Source organism: Gallus gallus, chromosome 1, assembly GCF_016699485.2.
Source record: "Gallus gallus isolate bGalGal1 chromosome 1, bGalGal1.mat.broiler.GRCg7b, whole genome shotgun sequence".
Taxonomy (NCBI): domain Eukaryota; kingdom Metazoa; phylum Chordata; class Aves; order Galliformes; family Phasianidae; genus Gallus; species Gallus gallus.
The window spans coordinates 71,080,184-71,101,628 of NC_052532.1; the positions used below are offsets into that span (position 1 = coordinate 71,080,184).

The following is a 21,445-nucleotide window of genomic DNA, read 5'->3' on the forward strand; positions in this document are numbered from 1 at the left end:
AAGCACACAGTGTTGCTGTTCAGTTCTGCGCATTTGTAGTTTGAGAAGAACTTTGCAAAGTTTGCATCTTGTTGCCACAGAATGGTACCTGAAAATGATAGAATGACAGCTCAGTAAAGACACACAGGCTCCTTGGAGATCTGTCAGTATCGTCCTTGGGACGGCACTGCATATACTGAACTTCTAGCTACTGGCTATTGAAAAGGGTGCCTTGCTTTCTATAGTAAGATTGAAAATGTTTCTCCACAGGAGAAGAGACAAAAGCTGCCTTCATTAAGCATGAAGGGTTTTTTTTTGTGTGTGTGTGTCTGTGTATGGTTGTCCCTGTAACTTCTAGAAAACCAACAGTGCTGCCTCCTATCACTACTGAGCTAAGTACAACTGTCGTCCAGGGGCTCATCCTCATAACTCTTCAGTGTAATAATGCTTAATTTTTCTCATTAGAAAGTGCTGTGTTATACAAGTATTGTTCCAAAGTGCTTTGCCTACATAAAAGCATTTTTCTTTTTTTTCATTGCTCAGGCACTATCTGTGGCATAAACACGACGTTTATAATTTAGTAGATTATAACACGCTTTATTATTACTTTCTTAAAGTGGAATTTTAATTAAAAACTAGTTAGCTTAAAAGTACTGCATGCTGCACAAGTTATTAAGCTTATTTTTCTGGAATTACGTTGAATTTTATTTTAGGTCTTTTAGGTCTCAGGATAACATTTTGCTGCTCGTGTGAATTTTATCTGAAAATGCACAAAACCTCACGAGGAAGTGGTTGCATATAAACTTCAAGATAGAATATTGCACTTGACGGGAGCAAGTAGGAGTTTCAGAGAGTTCTACCAGTGCTTAAAAATATGTTTACAGCATTGATGTGAAAAAAAAAAAAGGGATTTTTTTAACTACGAGTATTGGATATTTCATAAACAGCACTTTATGAGCATACTTTCTGAGAGCCGAGAAAGTCTTGCCCGTCCTTCAATACAGTCGGTTAATGCTGACAATGTCAGAGTTGGGAGTTTAACAGCAGTTGGTCGTTTGGCCAAGAAACGTGGGAAGTAAGGTTCGTACCGTGACAGTGTCAAGTACGGCAGGAGAATATCAAACTGCCTGCTGCCGTGTAGAAAAAGGGCGCTGCCAGCAGATGGCAGCAGAATGGAAAAATAAGCACATAGGGATGAGATAGCGGACAAAAGAACTGAGATTTCTAGCAGCTTAGTTTCACTAGCTGTTTTTGACTATGCAAGGTAAGTTCAAGTTTAATTGGAAAGGGGGAATGTCCGAGGCATGCTGACTTTTGATGTGTAACCTTGGAGTGGAAAGGGCTCTAACCACTCACTTCTGATTTCTGACAGAAGTTTTAAAACGAAACTTATTTTAAATATATTTACAGTGGTGTTTGCCTATAAAACTTCTAACATATCACACTAGTCGTATTCTGTGAAGAATGATTCTGATGTTCTGCTGAACAAATGCATTGCAGCAGCAGAAACTGGAGAAGTATTGGTTGTAACTGGGGCTGTCAACTTATGCCCGGTTCAGAAAAGAAAGAAAGCCTCCAAGTTGTTTCTCTCTAACGTTTCTTACTTAGTGTTTCTCTCTCACTCTTCTTACTTAGATCGCCCAGTGTGAGAAGCTGCAAATAACTTATACACTGTGAATGTGTTTGGTGCTGCTTTTTCTTTGGTGCTGCGCGTGGGTGTGTGTGTGTATTCCCAGAAGAGAAACAAGGAGGAGTGGATGAGGTTTAATTTTCATCTTTATCTTAAAATCTGCTTCAGTACCGTCTGCACTTTAGAGAGAATATGCAGTACTGCCATTCTTCTGCAAGCTTTATAGTTTTCTATGTTTTTTTGTTGTTGTTTTTTTTTTTAATTGAAGAAAGTGCAGGATTGAAACCATGGGTATGTGCCTTTTAATGGTGTGTATATGCAGTTATTCAAGCTATATTTCTGATTTACAGTATTGCCAGGCACGCCAGTTCAAAGTTACTTCTTAAACAAGGATTTTTTAAGTAGACAAATATTAACCATGGCCCACCAGAGATGAGAAAGGTAAGGGAGAGATGTTACTACTTCTATTACTCTTTTTTAATCTGTCTTTTTTTTTCTTTTTCCAACTTGCCATTATTTATTTATTTGTTTTTAAGACATGATGCATGCATTTAAAATAATAATAATTTTAAACAAAAACAAACAAACAAACAAACAAATAAAAACACAGCACCACAACTTTGCCAAATATAAATTGAAGTCTTGGGGATTGTTTTAAAACTCCAAGGCTGCATTGCATAACCTTCAAATACTTAGCTGGTGAATTTTCTGCAAAGCAAGCAGAGTAGAGAACTTAGATCTATCTACCTGCGTATCTATTTGCATCTGTATATCCGTTCAAGTCGTTTATGGCTATCCTGCCTCACATGGCACAAGCTTATGCCCTGCTGAAGTTCTGCTTACTGAGAGTTCTCTTTTTGAGTTTTTATAGGCTTTGTCTGATGTATTTGTGGGGTAAATTGCTTGGGACAGATAGCTCACTTTTTTCATAATGTGTGCAAAGAAATGTGATATTTTAACAGTTCCCTTGACCGTGCCACTATGTTTCTAGAGAGTTTCAACTGCTGGATTTCCTTTTTGTCAGGTCAAATGAAATAGAACATATTTTTTCCCCAACTTCATTCGGTTCTAACAGTGTGCAGTGAAGTAGCTTGTTTTTAATTGACCTCAGAGTAATTTTAAACAAATAATTATCCAACGTTTCCGACAGATTCTGTTGTTTAAGGCACTGTTAGGACAGAATATCACTTGGTAATTAAAAACAGCACTTGCAGTTGGGTGGCTGTCTTAGTGATGCAGTGGAACAATGAAGGCCTGCCCCTGCCCTTGTGCAGTGAGCAGAGCTCAGCGAGTGTCGTGCTGCAGCTTACCAGCCGCCGTGTAGGCAAGCAGCAAAAGTGTAATTGCTGTGACCTGGGTATCATTTGCACATATCTGTATTTTTTTGCAGTTCGTTGCTTTTTTCCTAGTGTTACTCTGAAATATTGTCTATTGGTTTATTGTCCATATGAACCCGACACTTCTGAATTCTGGAAGCAAAGCGGCAAGTAGTGGAAGCTAAGAAATTCCACTGACCCAGTTAAATATAATTACAAGTTTAGAACTGAGGCCAGGATAGTTGAGTTCTACATGTAACATTTCACTGCTCGGCCCCTTTTGAATGGCATTACCTCATCTTGAATCCATTCAGGAAAAGAGTTGCAAATCCCACAAGAACAGATCTGAGTTATCCAAGGTCATTGTATGAACAGAATGTGGACAATTCTTTTCACATTTTTGGGTTCAAAAGGATGCTTTAAAATATATGTGAAGCAGCATTTTATTTATTAGTATTAGTTGGGTTTGGGCAAAAAATGTACTTGTTAGACCTGATTTTTTTGTGTTGTTTTTCTCATGTGTTTGACATGTCAGGTGCGATTGAGTCTGATCTGAGTGTTAAGAGGAAGGAAAGTATAAATATGCTAAGGTGCTTTGCAAAATAATGGCTTTATGTGAGCAAATGACATCAATTGGAACAAATTACATACTGCTTCCAATGATGTAATCCAGAAAGTTCGAATTGCTTTTAATGCCTTCAGTCTGAATAAATTCCTTTTCTTTCGAGTTCTTCCCAGTAATCATCTTTTATATTGCAAGCAGTAGGCTTGATTTTTGTTCATTCCTTCATTTTGAACATTTTGTGACAGAAAAGGCAGGTAGGAGAAAGAAACAGTATGAAGTTATTAGGCACTCAGAAATATTTGGAGGTTTAGTTGTTGGTTTTTTTTGAAACATTGGTTAGTGAGCTGAAGCACTCTTGTTTTTTAATGTGCATGTTTTTATAATGCCTCTGAATAAAGGAAGACATAATAGGCTAAGTACAAATTTGAAAAATCATTAGCCAGGAGATTTTTTTTATCTATATTCATTTTTTTCTGTATGCAGACATAAATATCAATGAAATGAAATGAGGCAGTGAAGCAATGTGTTGTGTAAAGATACAAATGAATGTACACATTGAGATTTTTAGTATATCTAAGAAGTGAACGTATGATTAGAAATGAACATATGATAGCAAACATGGAATTTCAAAGTGATCACTAAAAATTGGGTATTTTTCAGATATTGAAATAATGCTCATATTGCCATTTACATTTTGATGAAAATAATTTGTAGTTCTGAGATCAGGATTTAGAGTTACCTTCAGATTATCTAAGAATTTTCTGAAACTTACATTATATTCTGTTGTTTTATTTTAAAGTCTATCGCTGTAAAATGCAACTACAGCCAAGATGTTGTATCAGTTTCTGGCACAACATCTATGTATTCTGAATTATGTTTTATCCAGTAATGGCTTTCAATGTAAGAGTATTGATTAATATTTTTCGTTTCTTGATCAAATACAATTAAAAAAAAAATACTGAGTGGCATGTGAGCTTAGAGATTGTCATCAAAAATAAAATCCCCTAATTGTACTAACACTGCAGGGGCTTTTCTTCTACCTCCAGAGGTTCAAGTAGTTTACACCTATCCAACTTGAGTAGCATCTCTCCTCAGAAGGCACACCATTGACTCCACTAGACCCTTTGTGAGGATAACATGTGATTGCATATGAAGTTGTCTTACAAAGTATTTACTGCTTCAAAGAAATTATGTACTTTTTAGAAGCCATTACAACTCTTTTGTGATTTTTCTTTTTTCCTTTCGTTTCTATTTTCAATCGAACCCAGTCATTTTTAAGGGCTCAATCAACTCTTACTATTGAGGTTTTTGATATAATAGTCTCTGATAATTTGACTTGTAAGAATATTACCAAGTTTTAAGAAAAACTGCTTGCTGAAATATAAAAGGGATGAGAAACTTTCTTACTATACTTTTCTCATGTCACATACATATCTACATCTACAAAGCATTCTTAAAAGCATAGTCTTCCCTTAAGTGAGCATAAGTAAAATTTTAATTATTTTTATCAAAAGAGAGTGAGAAATAAATCTTCTTCTTCCTTTGTATTTGACTTTAAGGTAAGCAGTAATAATAGTGCATAGGAAGTAATTTCAAAAACAAAACAAAAGACAAAAAAGAATAAAAACCTCACCCCTATAATTCTGCAGATGTTAAGAAGTATATTTTCTGAAATTACTCAAGTAAATAATGCTTTTCAGAATACCCTCCATTGCTGCAGGTTATGGAGAAATTTATTCCAAACTATTTTTGCAGAATTTAAAAAAGCCTTCCAGTTTTCATTTCTTAAATAGTTAGAGAATTAGGCTAATGGGTAAAAAGAAAAACAGAACTGATAGATTAGACATGCATAATTCCATTTGGATTTTTCAATAGAGTTCAATTTGTGATAGAAGAGGTGAAGTGACTCAGAAGAAGGTGAAATATAAGATATATTCTTCTCAGAAAAATAAGTGTTTTTCCATATGCTCTGACAGATTAAGCTGAGATTGAAGAAAGAGAATGTTACCTTTAAAAAAAACCAACAGTTTGAGCAACTTGTCCTGAAGTTGAATCATTGGCAAATCATTGTTCCTGAATGGATTTATGTGCACCCTAATTTTTAGTATAGTCACGGTGCTCAGTTGATTAAGCTGTAGACGTCCTAAGGAAACATTGAGAAGATGCTGGTTGATATGCTTGGCAGAACTGAAATTCTGCACAGTTGTCTGTGGGTAAATGCATGTAGACATTACAGTGTACGTAAAATCAGAATGATAGAAGATGTATTTCACCTTTTGATTTTTTGTCAATGGTAATTTAACACCATGACATTGATTTTAAGATTTTAACTGCGTGAATTTCAAGCAGCTGCCACTACAATAAGTGGTGGGAAAAAAGGAAAGAGACAGCACTGTTTTATTCTCCCTCAGTGGAATATGGAATTTCCTGCGTTGTTTTGTGTGTGTCTGAGGTCGAGGACAGGCAAAACTCATATGTGGTTCAGTAACACATTTTGGATTAATATTTATGTTAGAATTCTAAAAGAATATATATATATATATTGTTTCCTGTTTTATTGCTAGAAACAAATAGGAACTTTGTACTACTGAAAAGCAACTTATTGATTTCCTTTGGTTGCAAATCCCAGTAAATCGTGTTTTTCATAGACTCATAGAACCACAGAATCCTTAGAGTTGGAAGGAACCTCTGAAGACCATCTAGTCCATCCCCCCTGCAATGAACAGGGACACCACAGCTAGATCAGGTTGCCCAGGGCTTTATGCAACCTTGCCTTGGAAGTCTCCAGGGACAGAGCATCAACCGCATCAGGGCAACCTGTTCCAGTGCCTCACCACCCTCACTATAAATGACTTCTTCCTTATATCTAACCTAAATCTCTCTGAGCTTGAAACCATTTCCCATCATTCTACCACTACAGACCCCACCCTCTTCTTTTCTATAGCCCCCCTTTAGATGCTGAAAGGCCACAGTCAGGTCTCCTCAAAGCCTCCTCTTCTCCAGTCTGAACAGCCCCAGCTGTTCATAGGAGAGTTGTTCCATTCCATGGATCATTTTTTGTGGCCCTCTCTAGACACACGCCAACAGGTCCATTTCTCTCCTGTACTCAGGACTCCACATCTGGACACAGTACTCCAGATGAGGTCTCACCAGCACAGAGTAGATGGGCAGGATCACCTCCCTCGATCTGCTGGCCACACTTTTGATGCAGTCCAGGATACAGTTGGCTTTCAACATAAAACATCACACTGTGTGCTTCTTTATAACATATTTTACATATTATTAATTTTGATGTTTATTTCTCTCTGATCTGTGCTTCATTAAATCAATTGTCCAAATTGCTCTGCTGTTGTATGCAGAAATATGGACATCTGGTGTAATACATACTGCTTGATGGACAAAATGGTCCATTAAGTGAACTACAGGTCTTGCTGCTTTAAGCATTGTAAGAATGCACACACTTAAAAAGTGTGGTGTGTCATTTAGATTGCTTTTATTTTGCTACTCAGTTAAATAACCTTTATGTGATTAGTAATACAAGTGGGAAAAAAAATCATCCTGCTGTCAGTAACATAATCCCATTGGTGTACTGCTCCCGGTGGTAGGTGTTATAAATAGCATCTTACTCATATTTTGCACTGAATAGAAGGTCTCTCTCTCAAATAGAATAGAATAGAATCACTAAGTTTGGAAAGACCACTAAGATCAGCTAGTCCAACCATCAAGCCATCACTACCATGCCCATCAACTATGATGTCCCTCAGTGTCACATCCACCCATTTCTTAACAACTTACAGAGATGGTGACTCCACCACCTCCCTGGGCAGCCAGTTCCAATGCATTACTACTCTTTCTGAAAATAAATTTTTTCTAATATCCAAAATGAACCTCTCCTGGTGCAACTTAAGGCATGCAGTATTTGGGCATTATTGTTACCTAATTGCTAGGTAGGATTATCCTGTTTATTAGTCCCCTAAGAGGTGCTACAGAAGGAGCTTTGTTCTGAAGTAATACATGCCTACAGTTTGGCCTTTTTATACAACTGCAAAAATCATGCTTTGTGAAGTTTGTCATATGAAATGACTGTCTAGCTTTACTTGACTTATGAAGTCAAACTTTTATTGTACATAGGTGGTTGTTTGGTTGTGCATCCTTGAATGGAATGAAAATCAGGGATAAAATAATTTGCTTTGATTGCAGCAGGTCTGTGCTCTTCCTAAGCTTTTAGGTAACTGTACTTATTTGCTACTGTAGTAAGGCTGTCATTTTATTTCTGTTCCTTTTCAGCTTCTCCATCTAGGGACAATGAGGCCTGGTCAGGAAAGTAGATGACCTGGTTCTGATCCTGCCAATGTCTGCTGTGGTGGGTAAACAATTCACTTTTCTATGCTTCCTTTTTCTCATCATTTAAATGGGAATAATAATAAATCCTTCCTGCACAAAGTCTGTGAATAGTATACCTGTATATAAAGCTTTCTTTCTTGAAGAATTCATAGTCTTTGAAAATCAAATATTTCGAACCACAGGAAATCAAAACATAACAGAAACACTCTTTGTAAAGCCCTGTTCTTTAAGCAGATGCATGTGGTCACCTAGCAGCCTGTATAATTTGCCTGGCTAATAGGGGTGCCTACCAAATATGATCTGGCGTTATGGGCCCCAGTTTCAGACATCATTTTTTGCCTAGAACTTTGCAGTCTGCAGATGTTTTTACTGCAATTCTGCCTCAGTGGCTCTAGTCTGGATGTAATCAGTGATCTCATTCACACTTTAAGTCTCCAGAGAAGGGATAAACTGTACATCGTGTCCTCATCCGTGTCTTAAATGATGTAATCAAATCATTGGTTGAGTGCAGTCTAAATCCACTGGTTGACTTGCGTGGCATCTGTATCAGTGCTAAATACACTTCATTGCCACTGCTACGCTGGCATACCTCTGTGGAAATGTTCTGCAATGTGTTCTGCATTTTGTCAAGGGACTTGTGGATTGTACTTACGTTGGCTGTCAAGCTTATAGATGTAGCCTCTGTGTTTTATTTTGCTTTCTGTAGATTATGGCTCTTTTACCTGAGCCATCTAATCTCTCTGAATGTAACTGGAAGTAGCGATTTTGACATGCTGGAGTATAGCTCTTATTCGTCAGTGTCTTGAATAGCTAGTAACTTCAATAGCTAGTGACTTGAGTAACTAGTAACTGACAAGATGATGAATGGCAAGTCTCTTTTCTAAAAACTCTTTTCAGTGACTGAATGTCAGTATTGATGTCAGTCAACAGGTTTATGCAATTTTTGACACAGAACACCACAATATAAACAGCACACCTGCTGCTTAATAATCTAGTCAGTTGAAGGCAATTTTTCATACCTATTCACTTGTGTTATGTGGAAGACTTAAATACTATAAGTGATCTATAACTGTGCAATACAGTTTGAGGTACTGTCTTTGCAGAGTTGAGAGATAGGATGTTACTTGAGGAGAGAATTGCCAAGAATGCACCAGTGCCATTGCACCCTTTTCAAGCCTTACCTTAAGATCATAGCTATTTCAAGATACAGTAATTGATCTTGCTTTGAGACAACTAGTACATATGAAGGACAAGAAGTGGTCTCTCATCATATTGTCTTATGTTCTTCACTACTCAGATAATGATTTATTACCTGGAACTTGCTGTTCTAGAAAAACATTTATACTTAGAATCAGATGTATTTCAGTTGCCTCAGAGAGCATGGCCAGGAAGGAAGACATGGGGATAAGCACACTGGCAGGCATCTCTTTTCTGTTTACTTTCTTTGTTCACCCACAGAAATGATCATTTCAGTGTGGTGCAAAGCAAATTCAAAGATGTATACTGGAAAATAGAGTGTAACTACAGTTAGAGGCTATTAGTGAAACAATATCTGGTAAGTATGTGTTTCAATGAAATGTCAACCTAAAAAGATGCTGAAAGGAGGGGTTAAGGTAGGGTTCAGCATTCTGTTACTCTTTAAACCTTAGCTGGACTTGAAAAGGTGGACATGGGCTGTGGGCTGCCAGAATGAAGGCAAAAGCCTTATATTTATATTGCTTAAGTGGCTCAAGTCTGTGGACATGACTCCTAAAGATGAACCAGATATCTTGCCAAAATCTGGGAGGTGACTTAATGCAGTATTCTGTAAGCCCTTCCATGCTTTAGACGTAACACTGCAAAATCTGCTCAGCTTTCTCAGGTATTCCTCGAGGTTTCAAAGATGAGTACGAGGTGGGACACTACAAAATTGTTCTATGTTCTGTACTTTCCTAAAGCATGCACAATAAAATTGTGAGCTGCATTAATTGTTTCAAGACATCAGTGCTTTGAAGACCTTTATCCTAGCCTCCTACCAAGCCATGAGGATCTTGTTGTACTTGTATGCAGGGAGATAATTTGCAGTCCACTTGATTTGACCAATTAATGTTAGTATATAAGATCAATAATGTTTAAATGAAAAAGTGCAAAAATGGCAAACTGTCATCTCTGAAAAAAAAACAAAAAAACAATCAAATAATAGTGAGAAAGATTCCTGGCAAACAATGCAGTAAATTGCCTACTTTAAAGTAGCACTGAGGGCAAGATGCTGAGATTGATACCTACCACTTTTTCCTAAAGGCAATTTAAAAGCAAATTCTATTTTTAGTAGCTGTAGAGAATGATTCTGTAGGTTTTCAGTGTTAAAAGAGACTGTTTATTTGTGTTCTGAAATGTGCCTTTTTAAGAAGCTGTTTCACCTGCTTGAAATTTCACCTGCCCAGTGCTCTCACTGTCTGTGACATGTAAGAGGTTGTTTTAACTAAAACGTGAAAGATCACTTGCATTCTTAGTTTAGAAGTATCTTTAGAAAGTATCTGTAAAAATATTAAACAGATTTTTGTTGGTTTTGATTTGGTTAGGCTCTGTTGAAGTTTAGTTTCACAAAGACAAAAAGGTACCACTTCTTGTGTCAAACATTGGGCAAAAAGACTATCAAGAACAAGAATACTCATTTTATGAGGTAGGGATTTTCCCATGGATGAGTGTAACTTCACTCCAGAAGGCATAGTTCTGGTGGGAAAAGACATGATATGTCAAGGTTTTATCATAAGTGGTTTGAAATAACCTGTAAGAATATCTACTATTTTATCACTTGTGGGTAATATTGAAAGGCTGTTCCAATGCCAGGAAAACTTGTGTGGCACTTCACAGTGTCTTGTCTTCCTGATGCATTATTTCTATAGAAGCAATGTTTAATGATGGACAGTGACTCAGCTGGATGACCTGAGTTGATAATGCACTGTTTTCATCTAAGTATGGCAACCTGTGAAAATCTGTTTAAGTCAGAAGTTCCTTAAGCCAACAGCTTCCTTAGAATATAGAAAAGATTTGTTAGAGCTATTTTTCACTCTTTCTTCTCATCCTTGCTTTCTGTGTGTACAGGCACAGGGAACATATTGGAAGTGTATCTGGGGAAGGCAAGGAATTGTTCTGTGGTGTATATGGGGGCATGTCAGTTAGCATGTTTTCACATCCTAGCGTAGTTGAAATGTTGTTTAAATCTGTGAAGTTGATGATGATGAAATTGAGTTAAAGGGCCACGTAGAAGGAAAAATCCCACCTACCTTGAGGCACTTGAATTAGAACTTGCTTGTATCATCAAGAGGGCTAGTCATTACCAGGAGGTTATTCAGATATTAGAAGTCTGTGTGTCTTGACAACAGGTAATTACTGAGAAGCATGCTTATAATTCACATGCCTTATTATGGGATGATTCTGGGCTCCAGAATTTATTCTCTGCATATTAACACTTCTTATATCTCAACTGTCTTATTCATTCTAGATTTTAATACACTATTTTTTTTTTCATTGTTTAAAGGAATCCTTTCTTCCAGTATAGCTGTGTTACTAAAAATTTACCAGTTTACTTCTGGAGGCTCTCACTCTCATTTTAAGATACCAATTGAGCATAGAAAAGAAGCTAACAAAAATATGCAATTTGTACTCCTGGAAAAATGATTCTTTTTGGTGCTGATCCATAGAGAAAGTGTAGGATATAAAAACAGGTAAAATACCAGCAATTTTAGGACTGTGTTTGCTCTTAAATGGAGTTAATCCATTATGTGTATGTTTCATACAATATTCTGTTCTATGCCAGGTATTCTTCAATGCAATTTTTAGTTCTGTGATTTCTTCTAATATCTAGCAGGTTTACAGTATGTATGACATAAATTGCTTACTTGTGAAAAGTTATAATCCAGAAAGCAATTAGTCTTTTCTATCAGGTTTTTCATAACTTAGCGGACTTAGAAATGGATTATTTTATAAAAAAGTAAAGCTTCATTTTCTTCTTTAAGTAGAAATTTGTAAAATGACCACAAATCACTGACACTGGAATTATATCAGTAGAGTAGGACTCTGTGAATGCCTTTTCAAAAACAAGTGTCTGGATGACTTTGCACAGTATTACTATCCATTTTTCAAACTTGTGGCAAGGATGGTATAAAACATGCAATATTAATAATAACTGTTACGATACCTTTGCTCTCTTCTAAGATTATTAGAATACTTTAAAAACCTATTGTCAGTGCTCTTAAAAAGCTGTAGTATATCACTTGTATATACAGTTAGATTGAAGTATACAGTTCTTTTCACCTGCCACAGAAATACAATGAATCCACAGTGATGAACAACAGCTACTTAAAATCACCCAGCAAATCTGCCCAAACTGCACTGGTTTTGGAACAGAAAGGCAGAAGGGCAATATCCCACTGAAACTGAATGGGAAGGACTAGGGGATTTAACACCAGTATTTGGCCCCAGCATCATAGTGACTCATAAACACAAACAGGATTGGAGCACTCTGTTACCCAGCCCATGAGTTTTCTAGATGGAAAAGCTTTTGCTTAGTACCACCTTCTGGGTCCTCTCCAAGAATGGGAACAGTTGCTCCCATGCTCTTTCCTTAAGAGTCTGTAGCCATGACAGCCAGAGCACCTTGTGATTACCTCAAGCCGAGCACTGTGACTGAAGAAGTAACTTCAACTTAAGTCATTTGTTTAACAGTTTTGTAACATGCTGGCATATATTCTTGGCAAAGTCTGTATTAAAAGAATTAAAGTTAAGGCTAAATATCTATGACTCCAGGCCACAAAACATTACAGAGCTATTTTAGGTACCTAAATAAGCAAGAATTACAAAACTGGGGGATTTTAGAGTTGCATGGAACTATTAAGAGATCTTGGCACAATGAAAGATAAATCAGAGTCAGTGAGTGCACAAACAGGTCCTCGTCTTCTGTCACATTGTTCTGTACATGTTCTGAATGCTACAGATGAAGTTCCCTGGTGAGAGAGCCTCTGTCCTCCACATTTTTCTTTACATTTCTCTTGGTGTTCTTTCCTCTGTGGCACCAACTGTTGTTCTGTTGGCCTTACCCTCTCCTCTTTTATCTTTCCTCAGTACTAAGTGATCATATGCTTAAAAAACCATTTTTCTCATTCAGTAACTCAGAATCCAGCTTATTTCAACTTCATGATTTATCATTTTTGCCTATTTTTCTTTCTTAAATTGATTTTTTTCAGAAAGCTTTGTGTCCACTGCTAGTTCTATAGTCTTTTCCAACCTTAGCGATTCTATGATTCTATGATCAGTAAAGTAATGCCATTAACCCTGTGGAATAAAGCTCCCACATGTTCTACCACGTGGACATTGCAAAACTGGACATTCACTGTCTTAATCATAGAATCATAAAGTCATTTGTGTTGGAAGTGACCCTTAAATGTCATGTAGTCCAACTCTCTTCCAATGAACAGGGACATGTGCAGCTAGACCAGGTTGCTCAGAGCCTCAATGAACAGGGACATCTGCAGCTAGACCAGGTTGCTCAGAGCCTGGCAAGAGCTCTGAGCAACCTGGTCTAGCTGCAGATGTCCCTGTTCATTGGAAGAGAGTTGGACTACATGACATTGGCAAACAGCAGTGTTTGCCATGACCCAGGTGTAAGACCTTGCTGTTGGATTTGTTGAAACTCATGAGGTTTACCTGGGCCCACTGCTCAAGATTGTCTAGGTCTCTCTGGATGGCATCCTGTCCCTCAGCCATATCTAATACACCACACAAATTGGTGTCAATCAAACTGCCATTAATAACCATCTTCACATTGCTGTCATTAATAACCATTTTCAAATGCATTTGTGATCATGATAATATCTCCTCATCTTTTTCTTGCTAGCATGGAGATGCCCAGTCCACTCCAGCTGGAAGTACTGTTTTCTAAAGTCCTTCTTTTCATCTTCTGAGTTTTCTCATTTGTCTGCATCTGTCTGTCATTAGTGTGTGTATTACAGGCACAACATTCCAGTCAAACTTTGCCAGCTTGGTTGAAGGAACCATTCTACCCTGATAAGGACAAAGTCAACTCAAGTTAATGTAGGGCTTTAAGAAACAGAACAGCAGCTCTCAATATGGTTACTTAATTGTATCCATGTTCAATGATGAATAACATTTCCCATGTACAGAGACCAAAATAAGCAGACAAATGCCCTTCTTCCTCCCAGTGTGGGGGTGGAGAGGAACGTATAAATATGTTGTATCTATGAAAACAGATGTGTTATTTATTTAAATGGTGCAAGCTAAACAAGGAACAGTTAAGGTTAACTTTCTGTCATCTGAAGTTCTTAAAACCACATAAGAGAACAGTGTCTTAGGCATAAGGAAATGATTTAAGTTCAATTGTTACTTGCTCAATTTGCCTGACTTAATGGAAAATAGTTTAGTTAGTTGTTCTTTAAGTTGGTAGGTTTAAATAGATAGTACATTTTTCATATGTCACTCCTGTTTCTGTTTTCAATGCAATTCTTTGGAAGTGCAAAATTTTACCTGTATAAATACTGAAACATTCTACTAGAATTGAGTGATCAATTCATTAAAAAAATTTAAAAATATAAAATTACCTTTTCCAGCAGAATCTCATCCAGTTGCAAGTTTTAATCCTAAGTTTTCTTGCTGCATATTAAAGGTGAACTCTATTTTTTTAGTATCGAGGATGCTTCTAGAAAGGGAACCCTTTTTGAATGTGGCATACTACCATCTTTTTCTTGTAAATGGTAAAATGAGAGTTTCTGAAGTTGTTCTCCCACTGAAGCAAATCTGACTGGTAAGCATGACAAAAGATCTGTATATGTATATCAATCTGTTTATTGTGTTCTTGAGACATCCCCTCTGATTTAAAGAAGTTATTGAGAGCTGGATGTTTTAGAAAAAGCGCTGTTTATGTAACTTACCATCCATTAAAATTCATGTGCCTCAGGTGAATTATATTGATTGAAGTTGCTTGTACTCCCCTAACCAGCATTCCCTGGCTTTGGCACTTCACTCAGAAATGAGTGGAAATTCTTCTTGTTGCTAAATTATGCAGGGCTCTTCTGGTGATGTGAATGTCTCTTTCCATTGCATATTCCTGCCAAACTAAGCTGCAAGAGAGATGTGCATGTAAAAAATCCTGCTCTGCACAGAAGTGGTGGTTATTTTTCCTTCCTAGGATAGATCAATTCTGTATCTGTGCCCAGACACGAACATGACTACTAATAAAAATAAAGTTCTTTGTTTACTTAAATGCCTGCAGAATACCTTATCTGTGGAGGTCTTGTACATAAGCACTGTAGCATTTTATAGAAATACATATTCCAAGCTTTCTTTCACAGAAGGCAACACAAGTGTCTACTTGTATTATCAGTGTCTAAATTCATGTATATTGTTTCCTTTCTTTGTTTAAAAGATTAGCTTGGAAACATAAACCAATTATCATAACATAGGATCACAGAATAACTTATTTTGAAGGGGACCTTAAAAATCATCTAGTTCCAACCCCCATGCCATGAGCAGAGTTGCCAACCTCCAGATCAGTCTGCTCACAATCCCATCCACCTGGCCTTGAATGCCTCCAGAGATGGGGCATCCTCAAACTCTCTGGGCAACCTGTTCCAGTGTGTCAACCACTGAGTGAAAAAATTCTTCCTGGCATCTAACCTAAATCTCCCTTCCTTTAGTTTAAAGTTATTCCCCCTTGTCCTGTCACTATCAGACTGTACTAAAAGTCGGTTCCTCACCTGACTGTAAGCTCCCTTCAAGTACTGGAAGGCTGCAGCGAAATCTCCCCAGAGCCTTCACTTCTTCAGGCTGAACATGCCCAACTCCCTTGATCTTTCTTCATTAGTAGAGGTGCTCCAGCCCTTTGAGCATCTCTGTGGCCCTCCTCAGAACCCTCTCCACATTCTTCCAATCCTGGGGACCTCAGGCTTGGACACAATACTCTAGACGGGGTCTGACAAGGGCACTGTAAAGGGGGACAATCACCTCCCTCTCCCTGCAGGCCATTCCTCTTTTGATGCAGCCTAGGATACTGTTGGCCTTTGGGTCTTCAAGAGCACACTGCTGGTTCATGTCTAGCTTTTCTTCTTTCAGAGGTCCTCTATCTAAGTCCTTCTGTACAAGACTATTCTCAATGAGTTCTTCTCCTAGTCTGTACTCATATCTAGTATTGCCTCGACCCTAGTGCAACACGTTGCACTTGGCCTTCGAGCCTGTCCAGGTCCTTCTGGATGGTGTCTCTCCCTTCTGTTGTGCCAACTGCACCACTCAGCAGTCCTTTTTTCCAGTCACTGGGGACTTTGCCTGACAGATTCAGTTTTTCAAATATGATGGAGAGCAGCTTGGCAACCACATCAGTGAGTTCCTCTGGGATCCCTTGACGAACAATTGCTCCTACCCCTCCTACCTTGCCTATCCCTCCTAAAAAGCTTATAGCTCTTAATCATGGTATTCCAGTTATGAGAGTCATCCCACCATGTTTCTGTGACAGCAGTAAGAGCATAGTTTTCCAATTGCACCATGGTTTCCATTGGTATAGAGGCACTTCAGGTGTGCTTTCAGCTGCATTACCTTCTTGGAGAAGCCCTCTCAAAAACCTCTGGGACCAATCTGAGGTTTTCCCCTGCTAATTCCTAAAGTGGCAGTCTTCCCTGACTCTTCTCTTTTTCTCAGCAGTATATCCTCTTCCCCCATCAAGTCTAGTTTAAAGCCCTAAGGATGAGCCCAGCTAACTTGCTGCCTCATATATTCTTGCCCCTCCTGGTCAGTTGTGTCATATCCCGTGTCAGTCTTCTCAGTTTATCAAAGGTTTGTCCTAGATCGTAGAAGCCAAAGCCTTGGGCATGACTTCTGTGATCTAGGACAAACCTTCAATAAAATAAAAAATACTTAAAAAAAAAAATAGGAATAGTACTTCCCCCACATTAGAAGTCAGCCCTGAAACAGTTTCTGATCATCGTGAACTTAAAGATGCCTCAGAATGGTGTTTAAAGCCATGAACAAAGGACCCCAAAGATGTCTCTTTTTCTTTTTTGAGGGTGGGGAAAGGCAAAGTCAATACGGAATTTGTGGCCTCATACTTGAAGAAGAATAAGGGAACATTGTATCATCTATACAGAAGGAGAAAGAAAAACTTGTGTCCCTGTTATTCCAATTGGATTTGTAGAGCTGTGGAAATTCTGTAGACCAGTGGCATGATCTGCTGAAGATTTGGCAGTCCTTAATGTAGTCATTTGTGTTCTGTGTTGAATTAGATCCGTGAAAGCAAGACTGAGTGTGGCTTTGCTTTTCCAAGGTGGTTTTCTAGTGGTTGGCAACCCTGCTCATGGCAGGGGGGCTGAAACTAGATAATCTTTAAGGTCCTTTTCAACCCAGGCCGTTCTATGATTCTGTGATATGATAAGGTGCTGGTGCTACGCAGTGCTGATGTAGTACTTAGTCTGTGGAGGAGGGTTTGTTCAGAATAATCTTCAGGTTTTTGTCTGAATATCTGTATAAAAGGAATTTTTCTGAGTTTTCTGAAGGAAGAGAGAAGAAATTAGGATACGCCAGAAGACCTTGTTGACCAGTGTAATCCATCAAGTATTCAGCCAGCTTGAAATCTTTCTGAAGAGTTAGACAGCGTGGGGACTTTCACCTGGATCTCCTACTTCCTAGATAAGTGTCTGAATCATCAGACTGTGAAAATCCATCTCTGCAGCCCAGTGAACATGTAATTAAGTATGCAAACTGTAAAACACGAATAGAAAAGAATACCAGGCATAACATGAAGCATTTGTAAGCCGTATCTCCTACAGTGCAGATGAGCACCCTAATGACTAAGCCATTGTCTGCTGTAGGGGGTTGTTCTTTCTAACTAGAAATTTTATCTAGTGCATGAAAACTCCTTAGAGTGACCTGGCATTTCCAAATGAAGTAACATGCTGACAGAATATTCTCAATCTTGTAGATTTCTTGATTATATGAATGCACTGACCCTGAGACCACCCTTCAAAATGAAATAGGTTGTATACATTTTAAGATACTATAATTTATTATTATATTATGTCTAATCCCAGAAGTCCTTACTCATGCTGATTTCTCTTTAACTCATTTCAGTTTTTCCTTAGAAATTATAAAACATAATGAGACTACAAACTTCAAAGTAAGGCCTATTACATAGTCTGATTATGCTTTTATGGGAAGCACTTCACTCTGACTAAGGACTCATTCCATTAAGCACAAAATCACCTTTTCTTTGAATATACAAAGGGGAAGAATAACAAAACAGTGGAACACTTTCAGTTCCTCAGCAAATCTGTTGGCTTGTGTGCTGAAAGAAGGAGCAAGGAAAAAGTATCATTTACTCCAGAGCACACCATCGTGTGCCTTATCAGTGATCAGGAAATTTGTTTCTTTGTAGTATATTCTGCCTAAATATTCTTCAGTGTGTTTTGCAATACTTTGTTGATTACTTCAAATAACATATCAGAATAAAAGCATTTTGAAGGGATTTTCCCTGGCTGCTTCTATGTTGCATTCAGGAGTCTTGGTTTCCTGAATAGAAGTAATCTCCTGCCTTCTGTCTCCTCTTTCTTCTTTCTCTTTGTTTCCCTCTTTCTTGTCCTCTCTTCTAAACTTTTCTAACTATTCCTATCAAGTAGTTTGAAATATAAAAGTTGTAAAAAGTTAGAAAAGTTTAACAATTGTATGTGAAACCTTTAATGTTAGGCTGTAGTGATGCGTGTTGTGTAAGACATCTTCAAGGAGAGGAAGCATTTAGTAAAATCATTGATGAAAACTTTGGTAAAGAAAATACACTTGCAACAAAGTATCCAATAAAGGTCACTTACCTCTTAATCAATTCTAATTGCATAATTGAGATCAAGGTTATATTGTCAATGATGTCTTCCCAACTATGTGTATACGTGAACCTTGAAAGATTGATTAAGATTAAAGATGAATTGAACTTCGTTCAAGATGCAAAAAAGAGTTGTTCCTGAATAATGATGTGGTGCTACGCTGTGTCAATGTGTGTTCCTTTAGAAGATTTTCTTCTCAAGTAATCTCTCAGTATGAGGAGGGGACAGTTAGTAATGCTGCTTTGAATGCAATTCATGTAAAATGACATCGGTCTTTCAGAGGCAGGAAAGAGAAGTTTAAAAACTTGATGTAATAAAGACTGGACCATGAGCATTAGATTTATGCAATGTTTTAGGAAGGGGTATGAAATTAACAATGAGTCATCAGGTTAGCTTGCAGGTAAAACTAGCATGAACTTGCCTTGCTCTCTTCCCTTGTTTTCTTATAGGGAATGCAAAGCATCAAAGACTCTCATTTTCCAGCCTAAACAAGGGAACAATGCACTGAACAGTAGTATTGTGCTGCCTGGAGATCACAATCCAGGTAGTTTAGTCTCTAGGTTTAGTCTCCTGCATGCATTCATTTTTGTGAACTGCTACCAGAAGTAATTTGAAATACACTGAAAAGCAGAAGTGGTCCAGCAGGTCTTCTAATCAATAGAATGCTAATATTTTCTATTTCGTTTTCTGGATTTATTATTGGAAGTGTTTGAGTGCTTTCAGTGTATATACTGGAGATAAAGAATCTGGATGTAGATAAAAACTTTGATTGTCCTAGTAGAATAAGGCAAAAGTTGTGCAGAGAATATAAGGAAGGAAACTGCAAAGTCACTATTATTCATTCTTCAGAGTACCAAATTGCCCAGCCTTTTGGGTGCTGTGAGTATAAGGAACTTAATCTCTATATATTTATGGCAGTGGACCTGCAGGGAGCACTGTGGGTGTAAATAGATAGATTTCTTTGATAGTTTAAGTATGCAGGATTTGTGTAAGCTTTGGTGACATATCCTACAGTTTTCTGTAGAGCCATGCTTAAACATTTCATGTAACAGATATTAATTAGGTCACCTAACTTCTTGACTAACAAAACTGACCTAGAACAGGAAAATCAATTTTGAATTGAAGTCAGACTCTGAATGGATCATTCCCATTGGAGTACCCCAGATGATGAGATGAAGTTGTAAAATGAAGGAGAAGTTGAGAGAAGCTGGTGACAACTCAATGGCAGTTCTCCATAGGTCGTGAATTTTTCAGTAGGATTAAATATATATACATTTGTGGTTTTAAATTATTGGCTATGTAGTCTAATACATGTGTTCAATAATACTTACAGTATGGCACAGAAAAGAGAGAGAATATTCCATCATAGAAAGCTTTGTTTGTAACGAATTTGCTTTTCACGCCAGGAGAATAACAAAGGAAAGAGCAGAGGAATAGAGTCAAGAGCTCTTCAATGAGAAAATCAGGTCAGGTTTGCCACGTAATCATGGCCCTGGACTCAAATTGGAAAAGTCCCACTCAGATACCTAGGAACAAAAACAAAACAAAATTAAATTAAATTAGAAAGAAAAGAAGAGAAAAAGTAAAAAAAAAAAAGAAAAAAAAAACAACAGCACAAGAAACCACCAACAAAAACAGAACTCAAAAGCCATTGCTAGTTAACCAATTGACTAGAGATGGAAACAAATAATGAATATACATGCAATACAATATATTGTTAATAACAGCCGCTACCGAGAGAAGATCAGTTTGCAGATTGAATCACATACAGGCTAAGAAGTGTTTGTATGCGGCTGTTGTAACAATATTTAATTAAAAAAGAAAAAGAAAAGAAAGATTATTTAGTCAGTTACTATTGTCTTTGCATCTAGTGAGTGTTGCCTTATGTGAACACATACTGCCATTCTCAATGCTGAGATATAAAAGATGATTGTGAAAATGGATGTGGAATGTTGTTGGTAAGGCAACATTAAAATCAGCAGTAATGCCAAAGTCTATTACATGAAATGTGGCATGACGGATGGAGTACCTGTATTGGGAGAGTGGAAATAAGACAGAAAACATTTGATAAGCGGTTGCTTCAGGTCATGGATTTGCTTGATAAAACTGGTTCACTTCAAGTTTTAAATATTTTTATAGATGATATTTCTGTATTTCTCGCTATCTCTATTTTTGTAATCATAGTCTTACTACTCAAAATTATAAACCATGAGGCTAAAAAGGAGTCATGCTGCTGGTTGATGCACTGTGCCACAGCTCTTTGTCTCAGATTCACACAAAATTTAGGTACGTGCATATTTTCCTTCTCCTTTGTGTGCCTCCAAATTGTTACACCTGGCTTTCAGGTGCCAGATGCATTTCTCTTATGAAACACAGGCACTTTGTTTCTTTTCATCCTAGCAGTTGCTAGTTTCCCTTTCAATTCCTGGAAACAGATTCTTAACTCTGGTGGTGGCCAGTCAGAGAGAGAGGCATAGTTATCTTTCAGGGTAAGAGCCAAAGCAGCCAGTCAGGTGACGCTGACTATTCCCTCCTCCCCAAAAAGAAAAGAGGAAGACAGAATGAAAATGGACGTGAAAAGCAGAACCTTGAAAACTAATAAATAGCTTTCATCAGCTTGTGATGGTCGATTTTCTTCTTAGAAGCATATAGGTGAAGAACAGAAGTTAAGTTCTTTAACTCACACTGGCTTTGACAGCTGAAAATGGTCAAGTGGAAAGAGAAGAAGGACAAAGAATTAGGGGGAATTAAGAGTGGA

The 21,445-nt window shown here is 37.6% G+C and overlaps 1 protein-coding gene across 1 annotated transcript in view; it reads left to right on the plus strand.

Moving 5' to 3' along the window:
- Nucleotides 1–1,175: 1,175 nt before the first annotated feature.
- The window catches only part of PPARA (peroxisome proliferator activated receptor alpha), a 278,561-nt gene continuing 258,291 nt past the window's right edge, over nt 1,176–21,445 (plus strand). The window contains exons 1-3 of the mRNA XM_046942569.1: nt 1,176–1,243; nt 1,960–2,050; nt 7,778–7,853. The gene's annotated coding sequence lies outside the window, so the exon portion shown is untranslated. The remainder of the gene's footprint in view (nt 1,244–1,959; nt 2,051–7,777; nt 7,854–21,445) is intronic.